Source organism: Monodelphis domestica, chromosome 1, assembly GCF_027887165.1.
Source record: "Monodelphis domestica isolate mMonDom1 chromosome 1, mMonDom1.pri, whole genome shotgun sequence".
Taxonomy (NCBI): Eukaryota; Metazoa; Chordata; class Mammalia; order Didelphimorphia; family Didelphidae; genus Monodelphis; species Monodelphis domestica.
The window spans coordinates 542,362,997-542,378,989 of record NC_077227.1 but is presented as its reverse complement, the minus strand read 5'-3'; the positions used below and the strand labels follow the sequence as shown (position 1 = coordinate 542,378,989).

The following is a 15,993-nucleotide window of genomic DNA, read 5'->3' as shown; positions in this document are numbered from 1 at the left end:
CTACTATAGCCTCCATTTTATAGGTGAGGAAACTGAGGCAAATAGAGGGCCCAGGGTCACACAGCTAGTAAGTGCCTCAGGCTGCATTTGAATTCAAATCTTCTTTTATCTCCTGAGCCTTTGAGCTACTCCACACAACTCTTGCTTTTTGAGTGCCACAGTGACCCCACAATGGCCTCCACATAGTAGATTATTTTATCGAGAATTTATTGAATGAATTAGTGAAATTCTAATTGAGGGGGGAAAAAATCACTGACTTTGAAGAGCTTCCCTAGAGAGGTCTGATATCTTGATCTCCCTAGCATTGGATGTTCCAGTGCTGGTTGACCTCCTTAGAGTGATTCCTGCTTAGGTATGGGTTGTGCTTTAGGGAGACACTGAGAACCTTCCCACTTCTGAAAGATTCTGTGATTAGTGGGAAAGAGATGAAGCTTGACTGCCAGATCTTTATTGAAGCTTCCAATGTTCAGATTATGAAGGGATTATGGAGATCTTGTCCCTTCTAGAGAAAATGAAGCATGCATATAAAGTGCTTGGACCTTTCCAAAATTATACAGTCTTTCTAAAAGACCTGCCTCCCCTAAAGTCCTCCTGATACTTCATTAGTGCAATAATAAGCATTTCTTAAGCACTTACTAGGGTACTATGCTAAGGGTGGGGGAATATAAATCCAAGCAAGCAAGAAAATTCTTTCCATCCTGACACCCATCATAGGAAGCTGGGAGGGAATCAAGAAAAATGAAGAAAACCAGCCTGGGGGTAATTGAGTAGAGAGTTAGGAATGCAGCCTGGACAGGAATGAATATGTGGATGCCCAGGATGTCTTTCTTAGAAGAAACCAGCCAGTCAGAGGGAAGGGTTGAGGGGGTATAGGTTTTTCTAATATATGAAATCAGCCCCCTGGGTGAAGAGATTTCTAGAGCATTCTAGAGAGTACCGGAGAAGAATCAGGAATATAGCTGAGGAATGGAATGACTTCATTCTTTAAAAGAGTCCAAAAATTGGCTCATTTTTTGTTTTATTTTGGGGTTTTTGGACCTCATAGCTAAGAATGGTTTTTATGTTATAAAATAAAGTTTATGTTCAAAAAATGCAAAACAAACAAACAAACAAACAAACAAAAAAACACCTGAGTCCTTAAATTTGGTCCAAGGGCAATAGTTTTATTTGAAATGCTAATTTTTTGCTTTTTCTTTGTACCTCTGATACTTAGCATAGTTCCTGGCTTTATAGTAAGCATCTAAAAATGCTTATTGATTGATCAATTTGTTCTGATATGTAGTAGACCCTGTGCTCAAGCACTTCTAGGTCCTGCTAAATCTGAGGAAAGGCTTCTAGTGTATCCTCAGCATTGGACTCTTGTTCACTGTCATAGAACCAAGTTTGAAACAGTTTATCTCCACAAACTTGGCATTTGCAAAAATTGTACTGGGGCATCAAGGAGCAAATATTTCCATAGGTAGAGGAAGCATCTCTTACAGAAGGAACCACAGATTCCTAAAATAATGAAATAAGTAATGATACTTAGTTAAATCTTCTATCCTGGACAGTCTTTCCCCACCAATACTGAACACATTCTTTGAGTCTTCCCTTAGCTGTTTGAAAGTTTCATGAACAACCTATCCTATCCCTTAGTCCTGGAAAGACGCATCTGCCTATCAGGTGTATCAAAAGGTAGAGACATTTTAATGACTGGCTTATTATATGTTTGGAGCATAATCCCATGGTAAAAATGAAAACCAATGGGCCATAAGTAGCATTTGCTTTCTTTTTTTTTTTAATTAGACCATTACTTTCTGTCATAGTATTGATAAACTAGGCAAAGGAGTGATAAAGGCTGAGCAATTAGGATTAAGTGATTTGCCTAGCGTCACAGTTAGGAAGAGTCTGAGGTCAAATTTGAACCCAGGTCCTTCTGACTCCAGGACTGGCACTTTTATCCTTTCATCTACCTAGCTATCCTTCTTTTAATTTTTAATTTTTTAATGAGTAGCATTTTTTTCATGAGTAGCATTTTCAGCCATCTTATTTAAGACAAAGCAAGATGCATACAATTGAAATTTTTATGGAAGGCAAAGGGGAGACAAAATATTTACATATCAAGGAACCAGTAGCAGAAGGGGAAGTTCTAAATCAGAGAAAAAGATCAATAATTTCTAGGGCTAAGCAGCTAATTTTGCAGATAGACAAAAGAGATTGTCTAGAGAGTACTAAAGTTAGATGTCTCAGCTATATTCAGCAGTCTGGTAAGTGCTTTGCTGTTTCAGCTAAAATGGCAGCTGTGCTAAAATTTTTTCATGACATTTTCAGGGATGATCCCATTATTGTTGAACTCCAGATCATTATTTTCAATCCTGTTGCTTTGTGAATTGCAAGACACATTTTATTTACTTGCCTCATCACCACCTTCAACTTAATGGCCTTACAACAAGCTAACTATGTACCTACTTTCTAATATCATACCCTTTGCAATTAAACCCCATAGAAGAATTGAGAAAGAGGAAAACACTAGTCAGGATTTCAGTGTTAACCAACATCAATATCTCCTTGGCAGCTCTTGGAAAGTTTCCCTCTGTATATCAGTGCTACTGTCAGTTACCAAGGCTCAAAAGGTTACTCACTTTCTCTTCTTTACAAATTAAAGGAATTGGAATTTATATTTTATGATCTCATGGAAATTTAAATTTGATTCCATGAAATCTCTTTCTAATCATTACTCTATCATCATCTATATCCATACTATCCAAAAGGAAGAAGATACTAGCCATTCAGTAAAAACTTAATTAAGTGCCTACAATGCCAGGTACCATGCTAGGGTTGGGGATACAAAGAAAGGCAAAAGATAGTTCTTGACCTCAAAGAGCTCACAATATAATGGAGGAGACAACAAGCAACCAAATATTTACAAACAAACTATATACAGTATAAATAGGAAATAATTAATGGAAGGAAGGCTTTTTGTAGAAGTTGGAACTTGAGAGAAGATAGGAAGACTAGAAGAGAAAGGAAAGCATTTCAGTTTATCATAAAGGAAATTTGAGAATAATGTGATATGTACCTTAATTTTGGGAAACTAAGTTTCAAAGAAAAAGATAGATAGGAACTTTTGGATTAAAATGCTTCAAAGGAAAGGAAATTAGCCCAGAATAAAAACAAGAGCTATCAAGAATTCTGTGTAGAATTAAGGAGAAATGGTTCCAAAGGAAGGAAAGATTTCAGAAAAGATTAATATGGAAACAGAAAGAACTCAACAATCAAGCAATTTAAAAACAAAATGTATAGCAAATGGAAGTAAGGGCAAGTAACAGAAGATGAGTGTAAGAGCATTGGACAGTTTTGTAAAAATAGTGTCATGAATTCTAAAGCTGAGGCATGTAAGGGAAATTAGCAAAACAAATTAAGCAATCCTGGGAGAAAAAGGATCATAGAAGTACTACTCTTTTTAGAATGAAGAAAATGGTCATTGACAACTGAAAGGAGATAGAACTTCTGTACTCTTATTTAGTTTCTGTTTTCTCTGGAAAAAAATATGGGATTTATGCTGGAAATGACAGAACAAAAATGACTTAACAGAGAGTTGATCTTCTTTTTGATTATCTCTTTATTTGTAGAGAGACAATAAAAGAATACCTCATTGTACTTGATACATTTAAGTCACCAGGCTCAGGTTAACTACATTCTTGGCTCATAAAATACTTGTGTTTATTAAGCAACTATCAAAGCATTTTAAGATTGTGGAAAGCAAAAAAAGAGCATGAGATTGAAGGTCAAATGTTTCCCTGATTTAAAAAAAAATTAAGAGAAAAAGTGAAGTGATGAATCTGCAAATTATGGACTAGGGAACTTGACTTCATTTTCTGGGAAAATTCTAGAATGGATCCTTAAAGATATGGTGTATGAAAATTTTGAAAGGGAAATAGTGTTTACAAAGAGCCAGTATGTTACTGCCAGGCTAACCCCATTTCCTTTATTGACAGTATTGCTAAATTAGATGAAAGTAATGCTATGACTATTGTGTGCCAAGAGTTTGGCAAAACTTTTGACAAAAAGTTTTTCATACCACTCTGGTGGAAGAGATAAAGAGATATGTATTAGACAGTAACACAATCAGATGGATTCAGAACTGGTTGGATGACTTGATACAAAGAATGGTTGTTATTGTTTCAATGTCAATAAAGAAGTAAGTCTCCATTGAAGTAATCTAGGGACCCCGTGTTTGGCCTTAAGCTTTTTAATATTTTGTAAAGACAGAGATGACATACTCATCAAATTTAAAAATGACAAAAAAACTATGAAATGAAGGCAACACAGGAATGAAAGAGATAGGATTCAAGAAGATCTTGATAGGTTAGACCATTGGACAGAAGATAGGAGATAAAATTCCATAGAAATAGATAGAAAATTTCATATTTGTCTGCCAAAACAATCAATTTGAAAAATATAAGATTGGAGAATTCTGGTTAGCATTTATTCTGAAAAATATCTAGGCAAACCCTGAGCTCAGTATAAGTCAACAATGTGATGTGACAACCAGAAAATGCTAAAGCCCTCCTGGGTTGTATTGAGGGGCTTAACTTTTTGGGATGGGAGACAGATGATAGTCCCATTATACCCTTCTCTCCATCAGGCCTCATCTAGACCTGTTCAAGTTAGGGTATTGCAGTTTATGAAGTGTCCTGATAAATTGAAGAGTCTAGAGAAATACAAAGAAATACATTGCCACTGAAGCACCTTGAGTGCGTGATACATGAGGATCTTTTGAAGATACAAGGCATACTTAGACTGGAGAAGGGAGAATTCAGGGGAAGCATAGTTAACTGTCTTAACTATTTGAAGGTCTATCATCTGGAGGAGGGATTAGATTCCTTCTGTTTAGTAGAAGGGACATAAATGCAAATTAAGTCCTGAAGTCAGGAAAAAAAAAACTTTGTTATGATTTGAACTGTCCAAATGTGAAGTATTCTGGCTGGAGAGGTAGTAGATTCCATATTTTCTGAGATCTTCATTCATAAACAGCATGATTGTTGGTTTTTTTATAGTGGGAATTTCTTTTGTGTATGAGTTTAACTAGATTGCCTCTGAGGTCCCTTTTAACTCTCCCATACCAGAGTTGATGACCTTTAAGAGTAAGATCACACTCAAACTTTATGTGTTTATATCATAAACATTTTCTTCAAGGAAAGAATTGACAGGTGCAGCTAATAGCCAAAAATAGATTATAATCTTCCAGATATTGTTGTAGAGACTGAACAAAAGAAATATTTATTAGAATTGTGATGTTCCAACTTAAATTCCACCTCTTCTCAGACTTCCAAGTTTCTAAGGACCTCTTTGAGTTGCCTTATATTTTAGAATATTTTGTATGAGTTTCCTCATCTGTAGATTGAGGGAGTTGGTCTAGGTAGTCTCTGAATTTCAATTTAGCTCTAGACCTATGATCCTATGATATCTTCAAACTATTTTGACAAGATTCATATTGCCAGTAGAGATCAGAGAAGATGTCCAAGTACTAAGAACACTTCAAATTTTAAAAATATGAGAAAACTTTCCAAAATCAGCTAACCCGATATTTAATAAATTTGCATTCTAATGGGAAAATTCTTAATCAAATTAATTTGACCATATTATTCATAGACAATAAACCCAATGTCAGTGGTAAAGAGGGTCAAGTTGGCAGGTGTCTTAATTTATGGAAGCATCTCTTTTTGTTGTCCACCACTGTACCACCTCAATTCCTCTGGGTAGACAAATGTGATAAGAATGATTACCAGTGATAAAATGATTACTAGGCAAACTCTGTGGATATGCTTTGAAGTATGCTGTCTCAAAGTGCAATGAAACTTTTAACATACAATCTCACAAACAGAGACAGGCTTTATTGGAGCTGGACAAGAAATCTATTCATATTCAACTTAGCCAGACTTCCTCAGGATATTTGTGAGGAAAGTGCTCTTTATAAACTGTAAAGCTTTATAGAAATTGGTGCTGCAGTAAATAATAAAGACAATCACAAACTAATAAGATCTCCTCCTGAATTATAGAAATATATAATACTAATAACTGATAATTATTTTAATTATTTTTACTAATTAGATCAACCAAAAAGAAGAATGTTTGTAAATGTTCAGGGTGACAGTAACACAAAGTACAATGGTCTGTGTGCAGATTTAGAGGCTTGCTTTTCTTTGATCTTTTATCTCCCCTTAAGGGAGAGGCAGATGGTGCAGTGGAAAGGACATTGGATTTATTTTGAGAGCACCTTGGTGTAAATTCCAGCACTACTACTTACTATAATATGTACGTGACTTTAGGCAAGTTACTTAACTTCTGTAAACCTCATTTTTCTCTGATAAAATAAGTGGATTGGAATATATTACTTATAAGGTCCTTTCTAGGATGAAATCTGATTTTTTATATCAATTGTAGGGAAAGGGAGAAAACTGAAAAGGACCTTTAAGATCATCTATGCCCACAGTTTAGAGATGAGGTATCTCTGTCCTTGGGGTGTTCATTAGTGATGAGTCAAAGATTACATAGGTAGTATAGCCAGGTTTTAGAAAGCAAAGTTTTTGATGTCTTAATACAGAGATTTTTTTTTACATCATTTGTGTTTCTTCTTTTTCTTCAACTGAAGGTTTTGTCATGGGGACTATTAGTTAGCCACCTATCAAAAAGGCTTTCACATTACAGGATATCTCTCTGTATAGGGGGAATAAGTAAAAAGATAATCCATCTACTAATTGCCATATTTAGGGAACAAAAGGGATATTCTGAAGTATGTGGGTTTTTGAGAAGAAATTGTCTAGGAATTCTTTTTAAGATTTCTCAGAATCAATGAATGAAGCTTTAGTGAAAGCATATGCAATTTAGATGAAAAATAATTCAGTAAACATGATAACTAATTTAGAAAATAGGAGAAAACATTTATTATAGGCTCTCTGCAATAATTAGTCAGCAGATATTTGTTGAGTATTGACTATGTGCTAGGCCCTGTAGATACAAATATAAAATTGAACAGTCACCACTATTACAAAATTTCCATTATTAGGAGAAGAATAAATAAAAACATATAAAATGATATAAATTGTGACAGAAGTTGTCCAAGGATTCTTTGATAGATGCTGCTGTTGGTCATAACTATTAATGACTCGGAGATATGAGAAAAACTGGGAAGTAATCTCTGAGGGAAAGCACTAAGATTAAGTAGGATTGGGTGGCTTCTTTGGAAGTTTAAACTGCAGAGTCTTCAAGTAAACCATGGAAGATAAGAGGTAAATATGAAGAGGGAAAACAGTTCACACATGGGTGACAGCCAGTGAAAATACTCAAAGTTTAGAACTGGAAAAATAGGTTTGAGAGACATGTCCAAAGAGATGATAATTTAAATCCTGAGAGCTGATGAGATTATTGAATGAAATAGTGTAAGGAGAATAGAGAAGAAGGCCCAAGAGATCCTTGGAGCACCTTCACCATTATGAGATAGGTTACCTGGATGAAGATGCAGTCAAGAAGACAGAAAATGAGCTGTAAGATATGTAGAAGGGTTAAAAGAAAAAGGTATCATGAATACCTAAAGAGAAGAGAACATCAAGGAGAATAACATGATTTTGCGTATCTAAGACTACAGAGAGGTCAGGGAATTATGAGGATTCAGAAAAGATAATCAGATTTCACAATTAAGAGATCACTGATAACTTTACAGAGAGGAGTTTCAATTGAATGACTGCCAGACTACAAAGAGTTAAGAATAGAGTGGAAATGAATATTATAGAAAGGCTTTCTCAAGAAGTTTAACCATCAAGGGAGGAGAGGTATAGAATGATACCTAGATAGGGATAGAACAATCATGCAAGAGTTTTTTGAGTGGGGGATTTGAACACATAGATAATCGAATAGCTGCCTGTAGATAGGTAGTGATTAAATATTAGTGAGAGAAGAGATGAAAGAGGGAGGTAATCTACTGGAGATGACAAGATGGAATGGGTCACTTTTGTGTTTTTAGAGAGATTTGCTTTGGTAGGATGCTTCTTCATATGATCTGGGTGAAGGAGGAGGCAGAAGGTATCTGAGTGATTTGAGATGAAGAATAGGGGGAAAGGAGCCTCAGTTTTTGTAGTGAAATGAAGGGGAAGCTGTAGGAAACTTAAGGAGGGCTGAGAACCTTTGAAAAAGCTACTGTGGTGATACAGTGATTAGGAAGATATAAAAGAAATATCTTGTCACAGCAAAGACCCAGTTGATTATGTTAAGCATGATTTTATGATTTTCCCAAGCTTTTTTCAGCAGAACATGATTAGGAGAAAAGTCAGTAAACAAATGTTGAGATTAATCCAAGACTGGGTTTGGAAGGTCAAGATCTTCTGTGGGATGAAGGTGAGAGCTGGAAAGAACCTTGAAAGGTCTCCTGATCTAAACTCCTTGTTTTATTGATGAGATAACTGAGATCCATAAAGGTTAAGTGATGAGCAAGGTTGTAGAGATATGTCAGACAGATTCAAATCCAAGTTCTCTGACCCCAAATCCAACTTACTTTTCCTATAATACTTATTACTTATATAATCTTGGATAAGTCACTAAATATCTCTGGGGTTTTGATTCCTCATCTACAAATAGAGAATATAGAACTAGATGAACTCTTAAGTTTCCTCATTGCTCTAGTATATCATCAACTGTAAAGGGCTGTGATTTAATCTTTATGGGCATTCTAGCCACCAATGAAAACTGAAGTTTCTTCTATTCTTTAGGACAGAGTTCTTAACTTGACATCATTAAACTAGATTTTTGTGAAAAAAACAAACAAAAAAAACTATTTCAATATAATTGGTTGTTTTTTGTAATTGTTTGTATTTTTTGTTATGCATTCAAAAACATTTTTCCAAAAAAGGGTTTTCAGGTCTCACCAGACTGCCCAAGGGGTACATGACCCCCCCCAAATGTGAAGAATGTCTGTCCAAGAGGATCATCTTTTTGCATGACAGTGATGAGAAAATTTTATCATCAGATGGTCAACCTCTTGGCAATGAACTTCTTCATCTGTTATTTATTTCTGCAGTCTATTGTACAGTCTGTTCTCAAAGTCTTTGGGCTGATCTTGCCTCCCCATTGCCATTATGAGCTCTTTGAGGACAGGGACTGCTTTATTTTTTTAAGTCCATATCACTAAACACAACTATCTGGCATGGTATGCTTGTAAATACTTATTGAATTGATTTGACTAGAGAACGGCATGTCAGAATGAGGCATCACAGGAAGAGGACATTTGGTTGCAGCTCATCCTTGCTTGCCCATCCTATGGAACTCCTAGCCATGCATTTCCATAAATATTGCTACCAGGGGTTCCCTCAACTTGCTAAAGCTCTTCCTTAATTTTTCTTAGAATCATGAGGATACTAGTGGAACACTCAGATTTTCTACCCCTACAATATGATCAGCACATTTTCTTTTCCTGTCATGCATTTCTCTGGTAACATCTTCAAACCTTCAAATTTCTTTATTATTTACTCTTGTTCTTCTGAATTCTTCCATATGATACAGCCTACTCACTCCTGCTATGTACCCTTACATTTCCCTTTTTATTTAAAATCTTCTCTCAATATTTTGTTATCAATTAGGAAAATAGGAGAGCATTTGTGACTTGACTAAAAGAGTTACTTAACCTCTCTTGCCTAATTCTTACCACTCTTTTGCCCAAGATGGAAAGTTAAGGTTTTTTTTTAAGTAGTTTGAACTTTTACTCACTTATTTTACTTTGCCTCTGAATTTGATTAAATACTTCCCCTTATCATACATAGAACTGTAGGTAAAACAGGGTAAAATTTAATCTTACTAATAATGAGCTGAATTATGATATGCAAATTGAATAGGATCCTAATTAATGACTTTATAATTTGTTTTTTCTCATTGGATTGCTTGTAGGACCTTGTGTAGGTTATTAGTGATTCCTGAATTTGCCCATTCATAAGCCTATTCAAGATAGAATTTAACATTACAGTTATCAGACATCTATACCACCATGCACAGTATTAGGCCAAATCATGAGGGAGATAGAGTTAAATAGGAACAATTCTTTTAACTCTTGTGCATATTTTGTACCACAAAATGTAATACTGTAAGTGCATAAAAGAAATGTAGAATCATATTATTTGAGAAATAGCATGATATAAAACTAGAAAACTAAGCTAAAATGGGGTTGTAAGGTATTCTCTGGTAGTCTTATAACATTAGATTTTATTCAATAATAATTAATAGTAGTTTGTCATGGAAGTAAAAAAGTATATTGAATTTGAAATGACTCAGAGGACCTGGAATTAAATTCCAGTTCTGATGCTCTGTGGAAAATCCAGTTGTGAGCTTTTGCAACTTCAGGCAGGTCACTTAATCATCCTTGGGTCTCAATTTCCCTAAAGGAAAAATAAGGAGTTGGACTAGATGACCTTTAAGTTCTTCTGTAGCCTTAATGATATGATTGAAAAATAATTGTTCCCATGTCTGTGGAGATTTAATATATCTTTCTTACAACCTCCCTATGAGGTAGGTAGGGTGGCTGATATTATATATTCCTAAAGGGAACCTGTGGATTTGGATAAATTGAGTTCTATATGTTAGGAATATTAATCTGTTAGCAAAAAAAAAAAGATAGAGGGAAATGGGAGGTGGGAAAATTGGAAAGGACATTATTATAGGAGTCCTAGTATGGAATAATGTGTGGACCTGAATTCTGGTTTAGCAGCTTTGAAGAGGAGGTAATGAGGGCAAGATACATTGAAAAACAATCTATTTTTTTAAACCCTTGGCAATTGTTTAAGATATATGGGGAGTGGTCACAGAGAGAATCCTAGAATTTCAGAATGAGAAGGAATCATAAGTATCTAACCCAACCTCCTAATTAAACAGAAAGAGTAGTTGAAGACAACACTTGAGGTTTTGAGCTGGGAGGAAACGTGGTGCCATTAATAGATAATAGAAACAGGGTATATTGCTCAATCCATTTAGATAGTTGTCATGCTCAGAATGAGGGTGATGATGGACCTCTTCTCCACTTCCATGGCAGTGGTAGAGTGACTTTCTGTTCTACCCCTTTAGAAAGGATATTGATAAACTGGAGCATAAGTACAAAGTCTTTCTGGTTCCTTGAACGAGCTTGGTGGCTTGAGGTCACTGCTATGGAAGGCTGGCACTCTTGGCTAGACTGAAAAGGAATTCACCTGGACTATGAGATTGCCTGTTCACCCCATCTTTAGTGTATGTTCTGCTTTTACCTTCATTATACCATGTGCTTGGGTGGCTTTCTTGTGAACCCTTATAATCACATGAAGGGAGGAATAGCCCATTTCACAGAGAGACTAGCTAGTGTCTTGGCCCAGCTAAGAACTGCCAAAGCACCAACTCCTGGGAGGAAGGTAAGGACAGACTAGATAAAAGGCATGATAATGGATGAGTGTGACAGAAGCTATGTTTCTTTTCCCTGGGATGGCAAAATTTGGTCAATGTCTAGGAAGTGGGAGAAGCAACCAGAATAAATTGTAATTGGGAAATGTTTAACAAAATAAATAAAAATTCTGTACATCATCGATAATGTTAATATATGGTTTTTCTTCATCAATATGGAGCTTCAGGAATCGTTTCTTTTTCATTGTGAGAATGCATTGGGATAGTAAGTTGAGTGCTGGACTTGGAGTCCAGATTCCCTGTTTTTGAATCCTGCCACAGACACTTGCCAAGTGTGACTGGGCAAATTATTTAAGTTCTCTAAGCCCGTTTCCTCATCTGTAAATATATAATAGCGTCTACCTTATAGGGTTTAGTGAGGATCAAATGTAAAGGGCTTTGCAAAACCTTAAAGTTCTATGTAACTACTATCATCATCATCATCATCATTCCTTTTGCCTGTGATCTTTTTTGTCATACATGCTTTGCTAGTACTAGTTTCATTGGGACAAAGGATCAAAGTACTGTTTCATGACTTTGGGTATATACTTCCAAAAATGTTTTTCAGAGTAGTTAGATCAATCCACAATTCAAAAATCCATTAGTATATCTGTTTTCCCCAGACAATTTGTCATTTTATCTTTTTGTCTGCTAATCTGACAGGTACAAGATTATTTTAATTGTAATTGATCATATTAATAATAACTTATAATATTTCCTATGGTTTCTAATAATTTAAATTTTTCATTGGAGAAGTATTTATGTTCTGTGCCCATTTATCTATTGAGAAATGTATCTTGGGGGCAGCTGGGTGGCTCAGTGGATTGAGAGCCAAGCCTAGAGACAGGAGGTCCTAGGTTCAAATTTGGCCTCAGACACTTCCTAGCTGTGTGACCCTGGGCAAGTCCCTTGACCTCCATTGCCTAGCCCTTACCACTCTTCTGCCTTGGAGCCAATACTCCAAGAAGGTAAGGGTTTAAAAAAAGAAAAAAAGAAATGTATCTAGTTCTCATTTATTTGAATCAGTTCCTTGGGTATCTTAGCTATGAGACATTGGAGAAATGTGTGACAAAGATTTTTTCCCAGCATTTCTCTTTTATTTTGAATTCATTTTAAAAGCTTTTATATTTATGTAATTAGAATTGTTAATTTTGTCTTTTAGGATCTTTTCTGTCGTTGTTTGTTCAAGAACTCTTCCCTTATCCATAGCTGTGAAAGGTATCTCCTTCTTTTCTCTAATTTGTTTATAGTATTGGCTTTTTTTGACCTTATATATGTTTGAAATTTATTGTGTCATATAGTGTGAAATGTTAGTATAAGTCTAAATCCTGCCAGATCTGCTTTCTGTTTTTCATAGTATTTTTAAAACTTTAATTTTTATCATATAGGGAGTTCTTTCCCTGGTAGTTAATATCTTTGGATATTTAGAAATCTTTGCTACTATGGTTGAATATTTCTGGATCTTGATTGCCCAGTGTGTCCCACTGATGGCCTTTCAACTTTTCAACTGGTTTCAAATAATTTTGATTATTACTTTATTATATGATTTGATATTATAGAAAGCTACACTCCTTTCATTCTTACTTTTTTCTCTCAAAAATTTTCTTGAGGTTCTTGACATTTTATCCTCTGGATGAATTTTATTTTACAAATATAGCTTAGTTTGACAATTATAACTATATCTCTGAATTAATTTAAATAATATTAAAGTTTTTTATATTATAATGACTGAACCTTGAGCAATTAATGCCTCTCCAATTATTTAAGGCATCCTTTATTTATAACTCTAAAGAGTATTTAACAATTAAATTCCTATGATTCTTGAGATTTCCCTGGAAGATTGACTCCCAAATATTGGATATATTTTCTAATTATTTTGAACATAACTCTTTTTTTAAAAAATTCTTCCTTTTGGATTTTATTGGCCATATATAGAAAAGCTTGTGATTTTTTGTGATTTTATTTTTATCCTGTCACTTTAATGATACTGTTTGTTTAATTAATTGGTTTTTATTGACTTGAAGGTTTCTCTAAACAATTATATTACCTAGAAATAATGATAACTTTTTTTATGCTTATTCTCTCAATTTCTTGATCTTATTGCAATAGCTGGCATTTCTATGAACATTAAATAATAGTGGAGACAATAGACATCTGTGCCTTTTCCTTTATCTTATTGGAAAGGCCTTACTTTTCTCTTTCCCCATTTTAGATAAGGATAGTGTTTGATTCTAGATATTGGATAACATATAAATGAAAGATCTACCCATTTTTTGTTATGCAATTAGTGTGTTAAAATAAAAGAGAATTGTATTTGTTGTAAGCTTGATACAATTTAAAAAACAATTTTAGTTATTAATATGACCTATTATATTTTTAATATTTCTGAAACAGAAACAGCCCATATTTCCTAGTTTAAATTAAATATGATCATATTGTATATTTTAAATATATTTCTGAAGCCTCTTTTCTAATGTCTGATTTAATAATTTTTCATATATTCTCATTAGAGATGTTCTATAGTTTTTTTTTCTCTGCTTTATTTCCCCTTGGTTTAGGTATCAGGACCATATTTGTCTCATTGAAGGAGTTTGGTAGGATGTCTTCCTTCTCTATTTTGTCAAACAATTTATGTGAAAGAATCAGTATTTGTTTGAATATTTGATAAACTCTATAAATATATCTGCCTCTTGTCCCCTTTTTCGATTTTGATTTTCGAATTTAGTTTTATCAAATTAACTAGTGATTTGCTTTGATTTTTAAAAAATCAAGTTTTATTTTATTTCTGTAATTTTCTTTTGTTTTCAGTTTTGCCTACCTCTTTGATTTTTAGAATTTTTATTTTGTATTTAGTTGGAGATTTTGATTTGTTGCTTTTCAAGTTTTTCTTTTAGTTGCATGCCAAATTCATCAATTCACTCTTTCTCTTATTTGTAAAAATGTTCAGAGAATAAATTTTACCCCAAGGACTTCTTTGTATATGTTCCTAAAGTTTTGGTATGCTTTCTTTTATTGTAAGACCTTGAATAAAATGATCTGTTGTTTCTCTGATTTATTATTTGATCAAGATATTCTTTAGTATTATATGGTTTAGCCTTTAAATTAGAATACTGTCTTCAAATTCTCTTTATTGATTACATTTTATCATATTGTGGTAAGTAAAAGTTGAATTTATTATTTCTTCATATGAGTTTTTTATCCAATAGAAAATGGATCTAGACACTCTTCCCTCTCAGAACTGATTTTACTGATAGTAAAGTTTAAGTATTTCCTTTTAGCACTCTCTTCCTCTCCTTCTTATGATAGTACTCATCCCCTCCCCTTCACATGTGCCTCTTTGTATGATATAGATTATCCTATTTATCTTATTCCTTCAAGTTTCCCTTGGTGCCATCTTCTATTCCCCGCTCCCTTTTAATTTTTTTGCATTTCATCTTAGACCATTTATTATTACTCCAATCTTTACCTATGAATTCTTCTAATTACTATAATAGTGAATATAATTTTGAGTTACAAATAACATTTTCCATATATTAATATAAACAGTTTGATCTTATTAAAACCCTTAAAGAAGAATATTTAAATAAAACACATTTTTCTCCCTTTCCTCTCTCTTTCTTATTTATTTTTTCATGTTTCTCTTTATCTTTGTGTTTGGATATCAAACTTTCCACTTAGTTCTGGTCTTTTCTTTACAAATACTTGGAGATCTTCTATTTTGTTGAATGCCCATACTTTTCCCTGGAAGTATATAGTCAGTTGTAATGGGTAGGTGATCCTTGGTTGAAGACCCAATTTTCTTGCCTTCCTGAATGTCATATTCCAAGCCTTGCTGTCCTTTAGTTTGGAAGCTGCCAGATCTTGTGTGATCCTGATTGGTGCTCTTTGATATCTGAATTGTCTCTATTTGGCTTCTTGTAAAATTTTTTCCTTAGCTTGGAAGCTCTGGAATTTGGCAGTTACATTTCTGGGATTTGTTTTTCATTGTATTTAGTGTAGAGGGTGTTCCATGAACTCTTTCAATGTCTATTTTTCCTTCTTGTTCAAGAAGATCAGGGCACTTTTCTTGGATAATTCTTGGATAATATGATGTCAAAGTTTCTGTTTATTTCTGGGTTTTCTGGTAGACCAATGATTTTCAAATTGTCTCTTCTAGATCTTTTTTCTTGTTCAGTTATCTTCTCTGGGAGATATTTCATGTTTCCTTCTATTTTGTCAATCTTTTGATTTTACTTTATTGATTCCCCCTTTTTGCGAGATCTTTGGCTTCTAATTGCCCAGTTCTCATCTTTAATGACTGGTTTTCTACTATAATCTTTTGATTTTCCGCTATAATCCTTTGATTTTCCTTTTCTGTTTAGTCTATCCTGCTTTTCATGGCTTCCAGCTGTTTAATTTTGGTCTCTAATTTATTTATCATTTCATTTGATTTCTTGGCTTCTTTCTCCATTGGGAGTTCTTGACTTTTAAACTGTTATTTTTTAAAAATTATTTCCCACTTCTTCCCAATATCCTTCCATCTTTTTCATTAGCTCTGATTTAAATTCGTCAAGAGCTTGTGGCAAA

The 15,993-nt window shown here is 34.1% G+C and overlaps 1 protein-coding gene across 10 annotated transcripts in view; it reads left to right on the top strand.

The window, feature by feature from the left end:
* The window catches only part of RNF144A (ring finger protein 144A), a 161,347-nt gene that overhangs the window by 14,398 nt on the left and 130,956 nt on the right, over positions 1 to 15,993 (top strand). For 5 of the 10 annotated variants that reach the window (XM_056813338.1, XM_056813347.1, XM_056813341.1 and 2 more), the window contains exons 2-3: positions 12,590 to 12,645; positions 13,986 to 14,021. The exons of 2 other annotated variants lie outside the window; for them this stretch is intronic. The gene's annotated coding sequence lies outside the window, so the exon portion shown is untranslated. The remainder of the gene's footprint in view (positions 1 to 12,589; positions 12,646 to 13,985; positions 14,022 to 15,993) is intronic. 3 more of the 10 variants (XM_056813346.1, XM_056813342.1, XM_056813344.1) reach the window with 1 other exon arrangement.